We start from the raw sequence: 13,733 nt of genomic DNA, 5'->3' as shown, positions 1-13,733 counted from the left end.
GCTGTGGAGGGAGTGGCTCCATGCTGCCCATCCCATTGGAGAAGTGGTGGCAGTGCGGTGAAGGTGCCATGGACTGGGACAGGGGAAACATCCCCCTGCAGCTCAATGGCATCGTGATGTCCCTGCAAGCCGGGGCACAGCTGGCATGTTCTTCTGGAGCACGACCCCTTCTGGAGGGGGAAACACCCCCTCAGGAAGCTGGCTGGCTACCCCAGGATGTCGGACCTGGCCTGGGCTGAGGGAAGGTGGGTGATGCTTTTGCCATTCATCTACTCTGGCAGGAATTTGAACTTTAGACAATCACATGCCGTTATGTGTTTTCTCACTAGTTTTATAGATTGGAGAAGTCACTGTGTTCCAGAACTGTGGATAGAGGGTGAGTTTTGGGAGGGAAACAGGAGGTGCCCTGTCAGGGTCCGTCCTAGTGGACAGATGACCTGATGGTTCGTAGGAATGATCTCAGAGTGCAAACCACCAACACGGTACAAGGGGGTTTGCAGTGATAATCAAATCAAATGCAATTTTATTGAAATAACCACAGCAAAAAATGCGATAGAGGGATTAAGGGAGAGGAAAAGATAGAGAAAGAGACAGAAGAGAGAGAGAGCAGGAGGGAGAGGGGATATAGCTACCAACGCAGAGACGAAGTCCTTTGATGCAGTCCAGCCGAGGGTCCGCCTGCTACGCTGCAGAGATCTCAAAGGCTCTAGCTAACTCAGAGGTTTTTATTACTGAAAATTGTGAGGGGGGGGGAAACAGATACAATAGGGAACAGATGTAACAGGTAATCTATGTTCTCAGGAGTAAATGAGCTTGATAGATGTAACAGGTAGTTATGTTCTCAGCAGTAAATGAGAGCCATTGTTTTCTTGGTCCAGTGGTCACAACCTGCAGGCAAACATCTCGTTTCAGTCAGCTTGCCTCCCCCGGGCTGGGGGTTTCAGTCCCAGTCCTTGGAAGGAGCAGAGGGGCCTTTTAGGAGTTTTATGTCTCAGTCCTTGATGGAGAATCTTCTTACATCTCAGTCTGTCTGTTACGGTGCTGTAAAACAGGTGAGGGTCTTCTGTGGGAGACCACCTGAAACTCAGGAGAAGTCCAGCCAGGCCGAGAGGTGGGACAGCTTCCAAAGCTGCTATTGCTGCAAACGGGGCATGGCACCCTCTTCTTAGCATACAGCAAACACTCCTGTGAAAACAATAGCTCAACACTGAGCTTTCAGGTCTCAGGCCCGTGGTGTGTGACTTTTCTCCTTCAGAGCCAGATATAGACCGGGGAGGGTCTTCTCTTCAGTGGTCTCCCAAGGACGATCGTGAGGCAGATGAGGGAAAATTAGGACAGACTCTCACATGCCCACAGGATCCGAGTGCTGCTGTCAGCATCCAAGTGCTGCCTTCAGGATCTAAGAGCTGCTGTCAGTTTCCAGGCACTGCCCACACAATCCAAAAGCTGCCCTCAGGATCTGGGTGCTACCTGATTGATCTGGGCACTGCCCTCAGGATCCTGGTGATGCCTATGGGATCCAGGCGCGGCCCACACAACCCAGGCTCTGCCCACAGCATCCAGGAGCGGCCCTCAGAATCCAAACTCGGCCCAGACGATCCGGGCAATGCAGTCAGGATCCAGGCTCTGCCCACAGGATCCAGGCTCTGGCCACACGATCCCGGCGCTGCCCTCAGGACGTTGTCCTGCCCCCACGGCCCTCAGGGCAGGAGGCGGGAATGGAGGGGCCTGCTGAGAGTGCGGGCGGCAGCAGGGCTTGGTTTCATTTGTCTTTGTTTCTTAATGTCCAGGGGCTGTAAACACCCATATTTTTCCTTGTAGACCAAGCCCAGGCCATCCAGCCTGGGGAAACTACCCTATAACAGAAACAACCACGTTCTGTCAGTGTCCTGCAGGAAGGCAAGAATGGCGGCAGGAATTTGCACACTGGGCTTTGCCTCAAGGCCCTGGACCTGCAGCTTTGCAAAGAAAAGCAGCAGATAGGGAGGGGAAATATTCAGAAGCATTCAAAGACTGACTCTGTTAGACTGTGCCGCTCTTAAGTCAAGCTTACTGCATCAGTTCATATCACGACAAAACTGATCCTAAGGGGATCCTGACCAGAATCACATCGAAACCCAGCTACAGCCCAGACATCACAGCAATTCAGAGCAGCATTTGAGCAGTTTCTACCTTTCAAGAGATGAACCAAATGTGGTATTCTTAGAGAAAGATACAACAAGGCAAAGGCAGACTTAAAAGGGTTTGCAGTGTAGGACTTCCAATCACATTAGGAAGGAAATCTTTTGAATTCAACTAAAGCCAAAGAGACACTGAAGCAGTCCAGGCCATCATGCGTCTTTGGTCTCTTTTGTTTCAAAATTCTGTTCCAATAGCTCATGAGCAGATTCTTTTCTTTTGCCTCATGAACCTTGTGAGCTGTCTTGTGTATTACTCTGCGTGATAAAGTGAGAGAGATGGACTCCTTGTACTCCTTGTCTGTGCCCAGAGCCCTTGGAGACACTTGGGACCCTCCCCTCCGACCCCCCCCCCCCCCCGCCCCAGACCGTGCTCCCCTTTGTGACGTGAGGCTTGCGTGTGTCCAGAGCCCATTGTGACGTTTGGACCGCGCCCTGACCGGGACAGTATAAAAGGCAAAGAGCCCGGGGGTGCCACTCCCAGGAGAGCAGCTCCATCAGGAGCCAGCATCTTCCCAGGGGACGGCAGTGTCGGAGCGACTCCAAGATGTCCACGGACAAGGAGACGAGCACCGACACGAAGCCCAAGCAGAAGTGGCTGGTGTTTCGCCGGAGGCAGGGGGTGAGGGATGGGGCAGCACCTCAGGAGGCCGAGGAGCAGCGTGACTCCTGTGCTGGCCCTGGCGCGCAGGCGGCGGCAGCAGAGAGCCGGGCAGCGGCCCTGCACAGCCGCAGGGCCCGCGGCCAGGCTCTGCTGCACTCGCTGCGCCGCGGCTCCCGTGCCATCCTCAGCAGGGTGGCGGCTGTGATCCGGCGACGCAGCCGGCAGCTGGGGACACAGCGGCACGGGGATCAGGGCATGGAGGCAGTGGCGGCAGCGACAGCCCCCGCAGCAGGGCCACAGAGCCGGGCGGCTTCCCCGCACGGCCCCAGCTGTCCCCCCACAGCCTCGCCCACCCCGCTGGAAGCTCTCCGTGGGCCGGGGGCAGGGGCAGCACTGGGGGCTGTCCTGTCAACACCAGATGGTGAGGAGGCGGCCTGGGAAGCGAGCAGCCCCAAAGAGCTGTCCCAGGGGCAACAGGACCCAGATCAGAGCTGCAGAAGCAGAGAAGTGAGGCCCTCTGTGAGGCATGGCGAGGCCGGGGTAGAGCGCAGCAACGTTCCCCCATGCACAGCCTCAGGGCAAGCCTCAGCTCTGCCCAGCAGAGCCTCTCACAGCTGCACAGAGCACTCCAGTCGTGAAACAATTCTGGGTCTCTTGCCCCCCAGCCCCTCCCCAAGCCAGGTGGAAGCTTGCAGGCAGTGGGCAATGGCAGAAGCAAAGATCCTCCTGGCAGGGCTGCCCAGCGAAGAGGGGGACAGCTCAGAGGATGTCCAGGGTGGCAGCAGCAGCAGCAGGGAGGAGAGTGCCTATGTGTCCTGTGAGGAGGAACCAAAACCTCTGGTGCCATGCAAAGGCACAGGACACTTAGAGCTTACTCCCCAAACCAGAGATCAAGCAGCTGCCACAGGGGATGCCGGGACGAGTGAGGAGCTGTCAGACGAGCCAGGCAGCAGGGCCATCACTATCTGCACCATCTGGGTGAACCCCTGCTACCCACAGCTCCTGGGGCAGCCCGACATGCCGCGGGAAGAAGAGGCATGTGGGGACCTGCCCAGCACATCTCGAGCCCTGGCAGCTGCCAGGCATGCTACAGGCCAAGGCCCAGCCCTGCCCAGCAGAGCCCCTCAGAGCAGGGCAGAGGCCTCGACTCCAGGCCTGGGTCCAGAGCGCTGCCCCCACAGCCCCTCCCCAAGCCTGCTGGAAGCTCCCTGCAGTCTAAGGTTACGGTTACGCTTAGGGTTAGGTTTAGGCTTAGGATTAGCATTAAGGTTAGGCTTAGTTTTAGCGTTAGGCATAGTGTTATTTCTCATATTCGCGTAAGGCTTAGTTGTTAGGGTTAGTGTTAGGGTTAGTCTCTTTAGGGACAGAAGCTGAGCCACGCCTGTCAGTGTCACCACCCGAGGAGGACTCTGGCTCCAAGGGACCCAGGACTGTCTGGAGTGTACCCAGTGCTGTCTGCAGCGTGGCCAGAAGACACCTGAGCTGGAGCACCGAGGGAGAGGTGAGTGCCTCACGCTCCTTCCCATGTGTGCCCATGTTCATACCAGGAACATGAGGATAATAAACAGGAGTGTTAATAAAGTTGTTTTTTTATGTGAAATACAATGTAGTAATTTGTAATGCTCCCTGCCAGTAGGGTGAAGGCCATCTCATGCCTTCTCTTCCTCTTTCATTAATAAATTACACATCGAGGTTCACTCCAGGAAGTGAAAGAAGCCAGGGGATTATGTTAAGAATTCTAAAAGCTTGGAGTAGAGGTGAGAAAAGTCCTAGGAAGAAGAAGAAATCTCTTAGGAAAGTTCTTAGGAGGCCGTTTTTTGTTTTGATAGATGGTATTATTCTACACTATGTCAGGAAGGTGTTCCTCTGGAATATGTTCCTTAGTCCTTTGAGTTGTAGCTTTTGCTAAGTTAGAAGTGGTTTGATGGTTGCTTTTGTTGAAATAAAAGGACAGAATGAGTATATCGAAGTACTTATTTTCATTGCCCTGTAGTCATTGATTTGGGGGGAAATCCTGGAGTCCAAAGCCTTTTGATCCCCATGATGGTGCAGTGTGTGTGATGTGGGCAGAGGAGAAAGGCACTGCCTGGGCTGGGAGGGATGAGAGGACACCAAGCCCTTGTGCCTTGCAACAGAAGGCATTTGTTGGATGCAGGACCCCATTCTTTTGTCCCCTGTTCTCCTCCTGTTGTGCTGCCTAGGTGCAGAGATCATTCTGGAGGATGTCTGAGGGAAGGAGTGCTTGTCTGGTTTTGCAAATGGGAGCTCCTCAGCCACCAGCAGAAACAGATCTGAGAGCTGGCACAGCCCCAGCACCTCTGTAATTCATAACATCTGCGCTGTGTTTCCTGGTTGTTCTGTAAGAGCAGGAGAAGCGATAACAGAGTGCAGAAAATAAAAATCTGTGCTTTCAAGTGAACATTTTAGCTATGAGAAGAAGGAGAAAGGAGGTCAGATCTAAGCATGAATTGATGTGAGCAAGGACAAACACACCTCTATGCAGAAACAGTTGCCAGCTGCTGTGCTCCTTACACCTGATATCCCCTCCTGCTCAAAAATCCAGGTCCCTGCAGGAATGGCCCTGGGAGTGCAGGAGCCCCAGAGGCCTCCTGTCCTCTTGCAGGTGAGGAGCCTGGGAAGCTTAAAGAGCCTCAAATACATACAAACAAAATCCCAAAGCCTCCCGTTCCACCAGCCAGATGAGCACTGCAAAACACACAGCCCACACAAATACAGAGCACGCTAGATGAGGGAACTACAGAGTCATTTCAAAAATATTTGCACCCCCTCACTCTCCTCTCTGCAGAGCCCCTTTCCAAAGTAGAGGAGCACTGACTGCGTTTCCAGCAATCAGCTGCTTTCAGAGCCCAGGCACAAGCGGCTTCTTTCAGGTACTTTAGAGATGAGGCAATTAAAAAAGAATTAAACTGTCATTTCTAACTTGCAGCAAAAGAGGGATGTGCAGTTGTGAAATAATCCAGAGCTACTGCTGACAAAATACTCTTTTCACCTATCTGCTGCCAGGAATAAAAGGGCAAGAAGAAGTTTTGGCTTTTGTTCCCCCTTTCTTTCATGTAGTTAGTTTCTAGTTATTGATGCATCCCCAAATGTCAGAAGCCAGAGGTTTTCCAAACCCCTGGAGAGAGAGATTTAGTGCTTGGTACCTGGTTTTTCCAGCCTCACTTGGTGACCAACAATGTTTTGCCAGCAAGACTTCCCTGCTCAAGTGATTCCCATGAAGGGCTCAGAGCTTCCTTTTCTGGTTTATTGCACTGGCTTGAAAGGTCTTTCCAAGCACCTGCTTCCAGTCTGGGGACAGAGCAGAGGAAGGGCTTTTTCCCCTTGTGCTTTGGTGGCTCAGACCTTTACCAGGGCTCTGCTGTCAGCACTGCCCCCTGCACTTTGGGAGGATATTCCACATTGCTCAGATGTTTCTTGTGCATTTCTTATTCTGGCCTTCGCCTGGTCAAAACCTGCTGAAGAGCCAAGCCCCAGTCTCTGACCATCTGGCCGCACAGTGCTATTGAAGGCATGTGGATATATCTATGACAGATAATATAGAAATGTGCTTCGAATAATTATGCTTTTATTGTTACCATATTGTAGCTGCCAAGGATGGGGGAACCCAGCTGTATTTTTCACTCTTGCAGTGATCACTGTGTGATCATTACAGGATGCTGTGTCACAGTCTGCAAACAGAGAAGGAAATTATGTAGGTAAACCTGGGAATATTATTTGTGTTTACATGAACCCCCCTGTGCTGTAGCTGTTTTAGAGCTGCTATTACATCTCAATTGACTAAATTGGAGATAAATACTCTCTTATCTAGTTATGAATGCCATGTACAGTCTAAAAGACTGTACCAGGTGAAAAACAACCCCAGTCTTCTGGACCTGGTGCCAGTAGCTGAGGCAGTGTGGTGTCAGTGCCCTGCTTTTCCCATATACTAGCTCTAAGGAAAAAATGTTGGTTGTTTTTTTTTGAGGGTGGTGAAATGCTGGCGCAGGTTGTCCAGAGAGGATGCCTCATCCCTGGAAACCAGAAACCATGGAAGTCACTGAGCCATTCCCTAAGAATCCCTTGCAGCCAACAGGATGTGTGGAGGAAGCTTGAAGAGAAACAAAATCAATCACTGCTCCTGCTCTCAGGTGGAAAGCACTGGAACAACAATTCCAATAGATCCCTTAATGAGAAAAGGAATTTATTGCTCTCATGATTTCTTCAAGCAGATAAACAAGAAAGCCATTACATGAACTTCAGTAGTACATTGAGCACACTCTGGAAAACAACATTCCCACAGAGCAGCGGCGGTTCAGCAGCACATCCTACAAGGAATTTACAAGTGGGCTGCACTCTGGTGCAGAGACCTGTATTAGCTGGTTCAAGGGCTTGCTCCCATTCCAGGCTTGCTCTTTGAAGATGGCTCTAACCTTGCACAGGCCCACAGCAATTTTACTGCTCAAAGCATCCGACAGCTGAAATCATCCAAAAAAAGGACATCATTCTCCTTTCCACTTCCAGATTGTTATCCTAGTAAAAAAAATAAAAAAAAAAAAAAGAAAAAAGAAAAAAAAGTCTTTGTCTGCTGTTCTGTTGGCGAGAGCTCAGCCCCTGCTCAGTTTCAATCTGGAAGGAGGAAAAGTGCAGTGGGAGCTCCTTGTTCCAACAGAAACTCCACAAGGTCAGAGGCAGATGAAGCCTCACTTGGAATAAAAGCTGCCTCCTCCAGAGATAGCAGTGCCCTTTGCTGGGGTTAACTGGCAAATGATGGATTGCTTGGTGCTCCCTGTTTACATGGGAGATTCCTGCTTCAGAGAAGACAAGCAGTGGAAGAGGAGGAGGATGGTGTGCAGGGGGGCACAGATTGTACAGCAGCAGCTTTTCCTTTCTTCAAAGTGCTGTATCCACACTTCTCAATCACAGACACATTTACCATCAACACCTTTGGTAGCAAAGGTTAACAAATTTGCCATCAACATCTTTGTTAACAAAGTAAGAGAACAGTACCAATTGCCAAGGATTGTCTGGTGATTCCAGGTCAGTGAGGGCCTGGAATCTTCAGGGCTGGAGCTTTCTACCTTCTTAGCTTTGAGAACAATTTTCTGTGATGGAAATAAATTCAGCAGAAGTGATATAGGGAAGCAACAGGAAAATTAGCAAAAAGCAAAGGGTGTTCCTATGTTCCATTGTTGACAAATACCATGCAGTGATCAAATCAGGATCCTCTGCCTAGCTCAGGGCTCCAGCCCTGTGTCCTCCAGCTCATGTCCAAGGGCTTGTAAAGCCCCGGCAATGGTGGCTCTGTGAACATAGTGCCAAAGGAATTGTGTCTTCCTCACAGATCTGCCTCACAGATCCAAATGAGCTAACAGATATTCTGGCCCCTCTGGCCGAAGAAAAATTACTTCTGCTGAAAGCAGACCCTTCAAACCCTCCCTAATGCTGCAGAGCAGGTCTATCTGCCCCATGTCAGCTACACGTCATGACTGGCTGTGTCTGTTTCAGGATATCACCCACTCTGACTGACACTGTGAGAGGGTCAGGGCGTGGGAGAGATTTCCAAACCTTTATGTGAATAATGTGAAGTGCAGAAGTGCTGATCTCTGGGTTAAATTAAGCTCCACGGGGTTTCCTGTACCTTGCACAGGAGTTGTGGAAGTTTTTTTGAGGCAAGTTCTACACACTTTTCCCAGAAATCATCATGCATTTTAATTACTTCTTTCACACATCCAAGCACTTTATATGCAAGTCAACCTTCCAGGCAAGTGTCTTTTAAATAACTTTTTAGTTAAGCCTGGTATTTTCATTTCACCAACCATTTACTCTTCTCATATAACAGACCTCTGCTCAAAATACTTCCACCATTATGCCAGAGGTACAAATTCCACTGACTGCTAGCACTAAAAAGCAGAATAACTGGATGTTCCCAATTACCATAACTGCCTAAGCAGAACTGTCACACAACATAAAGGTGTGCATAAGTGGTGCAGTTTAAATGGATATTAAACCACCCTACAGCAGGAGCATCCCCATACCCAAAGGAAAAGCAGGATGATGAACAGGGGAGACTGGAGCTGGTAACTTTAAAATGGGGATTAGAAAATGAGTGTGGAAACTTAATGCATGATAGTCTCTGGAACAGCTTTGTCACTTTGCCGTCTGCCCTCTCCCCAGGTCACTTCAGATGGTGCTGAACAGCACGGTCCCCACAGAGCATCACTGGTGGCCTCCCTCTGCAGATCACAGCCACAGCCAGCCAGGATTCTTTTCATGCAAAGATCTTTCCTCTCTGAGAAGCTGCACAGCCTTCAGATAAGACTGAGCTGTTGCTAAGGGGCCCCATCAAAGGCCTTTGCAAACCTAAAACTGAACTGGAGCTTCCTGCAGAGGGGAGTTTGGAGAATTCTCACTGAGGGCCCAGCCATCCCAGAATTACAAACACACACAGACCACAGAACACATCCCTTGGGGGCAGGAGGCACATCGGTTCCCTTATCTGGAGATTTCTTTGAGGAATGAAGTGAAAACGATCCATTAGTGACACCAATTAGTCTCCCATGTACAATCAAGCTAAAGTTTTGCTGTGAACAGTGGTAGATCTTGAGCTGAGCCAAGAACCTGACATCAAACACAACAGGACCCACTGTGTGACACCTGCTCATCTGCTGCCTAGGTGGGAGGTGCTGAGCTGCAAACGTCCCCTTTTAATTCTATGAAATATGGAAACAAACAGCACAATCAGTACTTTATATTAAATAACCTGGTAATAAATGCAAAGGTACAGTACCTTGGAGCTTTACCTTCATTCTGCTGCATAACCTTCCACTGAAAAGGCAGAAAGCCCTAGAAAAAAAATCAATGAAATATCGCAGCTGGTAAGGAAAAAGGAAGCAAAGAAGCAAAACCTTCTGACGTGGAAAAGAAATTCAGGCTGCAACTTCAGGACAAACTGGATACTTCTACCACAGTGGTTAACAGAAGATGTAAAGTCATTATTAAGTTTCAAAGTTAAAGTCCCATTGCTGACACTGAGGCATTACGCATCTCTTGGCAGTTACAGCCTTGGAGGATTTGTCAACACCTGCCCAAGTCTGCCAGGCTAATTCCTAAGGAAATTCTTCTTCACTAACCATTTGAATCTAAATCAAAGTGAAGAGTCTAACAGACACATTGGGCAGTACTTGGACACACCACAGGACTTGCTTTTGTGTTAGGAAGCTTCCCTATGTGTCAAAATATTTAAATGAAGAAGGTTCCTGTGCAATGAGTAGCAAAAGTGGCTTCAATTTGGTCTTTTGCTCTTTGAATTTTGTGTCTTCAAAGATTTCCCTCCACAATACTCAGCTGGTTACATTACTGTGTATGTTTCCATCAGAGACACGAATGTCACCCCAAGAGCATGCACCACCATAGCCAAAATAAAGCATTCCCCATTATCAACTCATCACTCAAAAGTGCATAAACTACAGAAACATTCTGAAATACAGCTGGGAACTGTTATGTTTATTAAGGAACTGGTTTGGAAGTGGAGTTTGGTTTTTTTTAAATAACCAGCATGATACTTCCCCTTCCAAATAAAAAGAAGAGTAACAGAAAGAGAAACTCAGCAAAATACAAGAAGGGACAAAGGGACAACCCTGGAGTGTTCTAACTTAGTGAGTTAACAGATCTCCAAAGCCAGTGTCAAAGAGTCATCACACTCATGAGGGCAGGGCCAATTTATCCAGTGAATTCTCATAACCTCTGCTTACCGATCCTGCACAAAGCTCAAGTGGATGCATCGCCAGTCCAGCAAACAGACACGGAGCAAGCACATGCGAGTGGTTTCAGTCTCCTCAAGTCTCGCATTTCATTACTCAGGGGTAATTAGATTATTTTCTCATAAAAAGCAGTTTAAAGCCCAGCAGTGCAATCAAGTTCCAGAGCTCCCTGTGATGCAGCAATGCTGGGCAGTGGGTCTGGACTGCGCAGAGCACACACCATGGTGTGCTCTTCCAGCCCAGCTGAGGAGACCTTGTGTTGGAGAATTTTGTTCAGACATGGCTTATAGAAAGGCCATGAGCACATACAGCTGGTTAAAAAGTAAAAGGCAGCTGTAAGCAGCAAGTTCTCAGGCTTTTTCCTCAAACAATAAACACCATGTCCTTGAGTAAAGTGATGAGAAAAACATGGTGGAAAACATGGAGGCCTTGAGAATGGTCAATAACAAGTCAACTGCAGGATGAGAAAAACAAGTATTAGCCTCAACAAGGAATCACAGGTATTGACAACAAAGGAGGGGTTGGTGTGTAATCTGTAACCACTGATGAGCTCGGGTTTTGCAATATGTATGAGCTTAATTAACACTACTATAAAAGTGTGTAAGCTGGATCAATAAACCGGAGTTCGATGCTCATCAATCAGGATGTGTGCTCGTCTCCCTTCACTTTCCTCAAATGGTGACACCCGATCGTGATACTGCGACGCACCACAGAGGAGTGAAGACACGGGTCGGGTTCTGAGAAGCAGCTGGGACGGCAGATAAACGCGGAGAAAAAAGGAGAAAAAAAAAAAGAAGCTGAGACGCGCTGTGCCTCAGGTGTCGTATAGACGAGCCCGGCCGATACGTGCTGCTGCGACCTTGAAGAGCTGCAACAGCGCTGACGATTTAGGTATCGAAAGGCAAGCAGCATATGATTTATTTACTGCCTTTTTACAAAAACGGCAGGTTAGGGGAATAGATTTACAAAAGGATTTACCAGGGCTTATGGCTATGCTAAGGGAGTTTTTATTAACCCCCATACTGCTCACGAGTTAACGGAGTGGCGTAAATTTGGTGATTTATTGTGGGAGGCTACTTTAGAGGATGATAAAACTGCCAAGAAGTTAGGTAAATTATGGAGGGTGGTTCACAATGAGATGTTAAAGCATCAGGCTGAGAAAAAAGCAGCCGAGCAGGCAACAGCTGCACATGGCCGTAATAAAGATTATGATCAGGAAATGGGTATTCCCCTCGCCCCTGTAGTGAGGACGGTTTTCTTGCCTGCTTCGCCGTCCTCCTCTGCTTCAGCAGGACTGGGTATAGAGCGCGCCTCTGAGGCTTCCGCACCCCCTGAAGAACAGGAGCAGTGGCCAAGACCACCCGATAAGCTCCCGCAAATCAATGAGCCGATCCCTGGGGCGGAAAATGACCTAGCGGAGGGTATTGCGAGGGAGAAACGGGAGGCGTGGGCTGCGCTTGCAAGAGAAGGCATGGAAAAGGGGGATGAGGAGGTTATCAGCACTGCTACCCAGCTGGCTTGTCCTGTTGTATTCAATCCGCAGGAGGGAGGGGGCATGCAGGCTACCATTACAGCCCTTGATTGGAAATTGCTGTCTCAGCTGAGGTCTACTGTTAATCAATTTGGAGGGAAAAGTGAGCCAGCCAAACAAATGTTAGACTATATTTTTGATACCAGTCTTCTCTTGGTAAATGATTGTCGGGGAATAGCTAAATTGATATTCATTCAACATCAGCAGTTGTTATTCAATGCTCATTGGCAAGAGCTTGTAAATGAATGCGTAGTGGTACAGCAACAGCAGGGAGATCCTCTCCATGGTATAACTGTGAACAAGCTTATGGGCTTGGGACCTTTTCTTCGTACCGAAGCACAAGCTTTGCTGGGGCAAGATAAGTGCTGGGAAGCTATGTGGTTGGTCAGGCTTGCTATAGAGAGGGTAAAAGAGCCAGGAGGGGTACCCGTGTATATGGGAATTAGGCAAGGGCCAGAAGAATCATTCGGGTCATTTATTGATAAGGCTGCTGCTGCAATCGAAAGGGCTGGAGTACCAGAATATCTTAGGGGGGCATTACTCAAGGAGTGCGCTCTCCAAAACTGCAATTCTACTACTAGGAGAGTGCTTAATACTCTGGATGCCAATTGGACTATAGAGGAGGCATTAGAGAGGATGGCTTTGGTGCCAACAGGAGCAGAAGCCTTTGTAGTAGATGCAATCAAACAATTAGGGCTAAGCTTACAAGAACAGGCAAAGACCTCTCAGAATCAGGTGTTAGCTGCTCTTGCACCTCTTCAAACGTCAACAGCACTGCCTCCAACGCCTAGTTGGTGCCAGAACCGCAGTGACCACGCACCAACAGAAGTCGTCGCTGCAGCATCAGCACCCTCTCCTGTCTCCAACCCGACACCACAGGGAGCTTCAGCTTGGAACCAGAAGCCGCCGTAGAAGCTATGCTGATGGCCCCGCACCCACAGAAAATTCCGACAGGGATTCAGGGATTCATGGACCGATTGTTACAGAGTCAAGCTGGGTGCTTTGTTTTTTGGAAGATCATCTGTGTTTGTAGGGATTATTTGTTTTGCTTGGCGTCATTGGTGTGGACTATATGTTATGGTGCATACTCTTTTCCCACCACTCTAAATTAACAAAGGACTGAGAATTGCTCAGCTGGTGCCACTTTAGCCAAATGACTAAGGGATTACAGACTATAAAAGGACAAGAGAGGGGGAAAAATGGTTTTGAATCCACCGGAGGACTTACCTTACTGACTTTGAACCTTTCTGAGAGACCCAAGAAAAGGGTGGAAGTGGAATTTCAAGGACAGAAAGGATCATTTTCAGGCTTGTTGGACACTGGGGTCGATTCCAGCATTATTAGCCCTAGCCTTTCGCCTCCTCTCCGGGTTCGCATGAATGAAAACAGCTAACAGCCTTCTTTTCTTAGTCCAATTACCACCTACCGTGCAATGCCTGATAAGGCAGGACATTATGGCTCAGTTGGGGGTGGTTTTAACCCTTTGGGGTAAAAGCCATTGCTTGGACCATGGCTGGGGAACCTTGTGACATTTGCTATAGGGATACTAGGTGTGCTTTTAATGCTTTTGCTTATTTTGCCTTGTATTTTTAATTGTATTCAAGATATGATCAGTAGAATGATAGAAAAAACCTTGCAGACTAACCTCCTTGTGCAAAAAG

The sequence above is a fragment of the Melozone crissalis genome, unplaced genomic scaffold, assembly GCF_028551555.1.
Source record: "Melozone crissalis strain CALT ecotype California unplaced genomic scaffold, PUWL_Pcris_2 ptg000097l_1, whole genome shotgun sequence".
In the NCBI taxonomy this organism is placed as follows: domain Eukaryota; kingdom Metazoa; phylum Chordata; class Aves; order Passeriformes; family Passerellidae; genus Melozone; species Melozone crissalis.
The sequence above is the reverse complement of the archived record's forward strand: the minus strand, read 5'-3'. Positions refer to the sequence as shown.